Source organism: Symsagittifera roscoffensis, chromosome 5, assembly GCF_963678635.1.
Source record: "Symsagittifera roscoffensis chromosome 5, txSymRosc1.1, whole genome shotgun sequence".
Classification (NCBI taxonomy): domain Eukaryota; kingdom Metazoa; phylum Xenacoelomorpha; order Acoela; family Convolutidae; genus Symsagittifera; species Symsagittifera roscoffensis.
In genome coordinates, this window is record NC_087066.1 from 33,825,866 (window position 1) to 33,830,326 (window position 4,461).

At 32.9% G+C, this 4,461-nt stretch overlaps 1 protein-coding gene across 1 annotated transcript in view; it reads right to left on the reverse strand.

Moving 5' to 3' along the window:
* The window catches only part of LOC134845755 (serine/threonine-protein kinase 36-like), a 332,187-nt gene that overhangs the window by 127,835 nt on the left and 199,891 nt on the right, over positions 1-4,461 (reverse strand). The gene's annotated exons all lie outside the window — the stretch shown is intronic.

The window sequence follows — 4,461 nt, forward strand, 5'->3', positions numbered from 1 at the left end:
GCTTCAACAAAGTTCTTGAAAAAGTCTATCGATTAAACACCATAATGGATGTAAAGATGAACATACGAGGCTAATTATCGATTAAAATTTTAAAAAAAAACATCAGAAACGGACAATTTTCTTCGAAGTCAAAACGTTTTTGATCCTCAAAAAGACTGCTCAAAATTGATTCTGTTTTGTATTATGCATTATAAAAAATAATAATAATAATAAATTATAAGTTTTTAACAGTAAATGTTTCTGATTTTTCCTTCGGTTTAAATTGAGTGCCTGTGCGAATTCTTTTTTAGTAGAAGTAGAGAAAGTTTTTCCTGAGGCAAAATTTTTTCAATTGTATGCTTTTTTTGGTTTTGGGAAAAAAATATAGCTCGAGTTCGTTTTCGAAGTTTGTGCCGCCTTCTCATATATTGCCATGAAATTGTCCGCCTTTTTTAGTTGAAAAATGAGAATCTTAACAGTGATTGGCACATTTTGTGTGTTTTATCGACTTATTTATCAATCAAATTTTCATACAACTTCAATACTTCCGAAGTTGTCTCAAACCTAAAATAATTCTCATCTAGAAGTTTACCTTGCTTTTCTCTTGTTATTTTGGTCACAGAATGTTGTGTCGAAAAAAAATTGTTCATCAGCAGTAATATTGGACCGTTTTATACTTGATTTGTAGTCCTTCCACTTTTCAAACATGTTTTCAAAAAAGCAAACAGATTTTTAAGTTAGTGTTTTTACAATGAATTACATGTAAAAAAAACTGCGAAAAGGAAAAATAAAAAAAGTTTGGTGTCTCTTTCAGGCAATCTGATTAATCTGAATGTGACACTTTAGTCAGCTTATTCTTTGTGTATTTTTAAAAATTTCGTATATGTAGTTGTAACTTACTCGGGTGAAAGAGGTAATTCTCGTTTTTGTCGTTTTAAAATTAAAAAAAAATTATAGACCTCTATTTGATGCATTTTTGTAGCTCAGTGCAGATCGGCCACAATTCAAGTAGTTCTTTCAAAGTTTATGGTTCAATATAGTGATTCGTCTTCTATGCAGATTTATTCGGGATGGTGGCACACTGTTTAATTGTTTTTAAAACTAATGCATTTTTTTGGCCAGTTACTTCATTATTACACTTCATGTAACAAATGAGATAAACATCGAGTTTAAAAAATAAAGATTGTTTGATTATTTTTTGTTGAATTTTGCAGTCAACATCATATTTCCCGAAAATTTCTTATTTTCCAAAGTGATTTTAATTTGTTAAACTTCTTTGATTGATAAATGATACAGTTTTTTTGTTTAATAAAAAAAAATTAACATGACTCTTATGCAGGGGCGGATCTAGGATTTTGACGACTTTTTTTAGGTCGACCAAATTGAATTTCCGAGCTCTCCCAAAGTAGTAAAAAGACCCTGTTTTCCTGTTTTGCCCAAATTTTCTGCGCCGCAGACAAATTTTTGAAAAAACAGGTCAAAAAAGCCGTTTTGGGGCATTTTTTGGAAAATTTTGACAAAAAAAGTAGCGTTGTTTTGGCGCGCGCTCCCCCTCAAAGTTGGTATATATTGGCGCCAAAGGCGCCTTTAGAAAAATTTTAGGGTCGGTCGGCCAAAAAATGATTTCGCAAAAAATACCAAAGGGGGGACCTTTTGGGTTGGCATGGGGTCGAATCCCTGAGGGGGGAGGCGTCCGCACCCCCACCCCCCCCCCCCCCCTTAACTCCGCCCCTGCTCTTATGTAGTGTCTAAAATTTTCATTCTAAACCGGAGCGAAACGTGACCATTGGCCATAATATGGGGAGTCTTAAACCTGAAGGAAGAATTTTTAAAGAGAATTATTCTCTGTTTCAATGATAAATGCAGAGAAGTTGAGTTTTAGGTTGATCAATCTGAAACTGATCAAACAAACATTATCGAGCAAAAAAACACTATAGAGTTCCGACCCTGCTTAAGGGCTTACGCAAGTTTTATGTATTATGAGTCCTCAAAAAGAAGACGTTCTATTTTTATCTAGAGTGGCGGGGAGTAGTGTTTTCGTCGACATTTTTAAGCTGTAGCGATTCTTTAGTTTCATGTTTAGGCAAATTACGTAACTGCTCCGACATGGTTAGGCACAAAAGCCAGAGAAATAGGCTCTTCAGTTTTTGAGCCAATGATTTCAGAGACAATTGTGAAAACTTCCAATTAGACTAAACTTTTATCAAATTATTGTTCCGACTTTCGATACGAAAGTAACGGAATATTTGTGCTCGGGGTGGGTTTTTTTTTCTTCAGACAAATTTCGACTTTTTAACTAGCCATTTTTGACGGAATTTTTTTATTTCATTCGAAAGCCATTGTTGACCTGACGTTAAATTTGAAAAGATATTTCACCTGTGATCATTTTTCGTAAAGCTATGAGGGTTTAAAGATAGCCATTTTGGCCATTTTGACCAATTTGGGACAATTAACGCGCGATATAATTCGCGATATTAACGCGTAAGCGGAGATTTAATGCGTCTTATAAATCATTCCAAATTGGTTGAACGAAGCTTATTTGCCATAATTGATTTGTTACAGGGAACGAAATCTATCTTTTTGTACTTTATATGGCGTGTGGGTGGGATGATTTTCATAAAAAATTTCAAATTTTGGAAAAAAAATTTCATTTTTTTTTATTTCATTAATTTTTTTAATGTTATCACTGCTGCTCCATAAACCATAAAAGGCAGTCGGAACATTCAAGGCTTCGCCTTGATACGAGCAGTCTTTTTTTAAATTTAAGTTTAGTTTTTTTTTGGTGACATGAATTCAGCCTATTTACCAAGTGATGCCAAAATGTCTTGAAGTTTGTCTAACTCAGACGTTGGTGTCAGTATGCATCGTATTGTTAAATTAATATTAATTAAGTAAGCCAAAAGAACAAGACTGCTCGTATCAGGGCGAAGCCCTGAATGTTCCGACTGCCTTTTAAGGTTTATGGAGCAGCATAAAAACATAAAAAATTAAATGAAATAAAATAAAATGAAATTTTTTTTTCTTCTAAAATTTGAAGTTTTTTATGAAAATCATACCCCCACCCGCCATATAAAGTACAAAACAATAGATTTCGCTCCTTGTAACAAATCAATTATGGCAAATAGGCTTCTTTCAACCAATTTGGAACGATTTATAAGACGGATTAAATCTCCGCTTACGCATTAAAAGCGCGAATTATATCGCGCGTTTATTGTCCCAAATTGGTCAAAATGGCCAAAATTGCAATCTTTAAACCCTCATAATTTTACGAGAAATGATCACTGGTGAAATATCTTTTCAAATTTAAGCTCAGGACAACAATGGCTTTCGAATGATATAAAAAAATTCCGTCAAAAATGGCTAGTTAAAAAGTCGAAATTTGTCTGAAGAAAAAAAAACCCACCCGAGCACAAATATTCCGTTACTTTCGTATCGAAAGTCGGAACAAAAATAGAAACAAAACGCACATAAGATATTCTTTAAATAACTGCAAAAAATATCTACATATATTTTTAAAAATCAGTGTAGTTTTTTCTGCATAGTGTGATAAAAGAATCTCATGTAATACTATAATTTAGGCTTTATTAACAGTCATAGAACAATAAACATTAGGTCAAAATGACCAGAAAAGCAAAACAGTCAAATTAAAAATTTTAAAAAATTCGACATTGTTTTTTTCTTCAATTCAAATTTTTTTGCATGAATTTTTTTCAGCTTTTCTGATTTTTTTGTTTCCTAAAATGAGCAAAAAACTCCAAAAACTATCTTTACTTCATTAAACTGAAATGTTGGAACTTAGATTAGACATAAATCAGCTGATGTAAGCCTGGTCGCTATCTTAATTCGCTCGAAATAAGACGAAAAACCAATAGTTTCAAAATGGTTTCTCTCGACACTGGAATGTTTTTCGGAAATTTTCAAAATGGTTCGAATCACGATTGAAAGGGCTGTAGTTTGATATATCACTGAACCCAGTCCGATGAATCTTTGAGGTATCTGATTTTTCGCGGAAAACAAAAAGAAAAAATAAACTAAAGCACATCCGAAAACAAAGTTTCTCCCCATTTTTCAAATCATCGGAACAATAAAATTATATGAAACTTGACCCGAGTTTTACAGACAACTGAAGATGTGCAGGAACGTCGTGGTTGTTTTTTGCGCGCGTTAGATGATACACTATATTGAGATCCTTTCAGTCGTAAGTCGAACTGCTATGAAATATTCCGAAAAAAAAATGTTGAAAAACTTAGTTTTTAAGACAATGAATGTTTCACGAATTATAAATTTCAAAAAACTATTTTTTTTGCGTCGTTTTGCAACTATCTGGGGTTATTTTAAAGCTTTTTCACTTGTGATTCGGTCTAATTTTTCATTCGCAGATTGAAATTCTCACTTCCTTGCAGTAGTCACTTGAACGAGTCCTCAGCAAAGAAAACTGATTTGGGAGAAACTTTTTGAAATTTTTATTTCTTGTATCTTTGC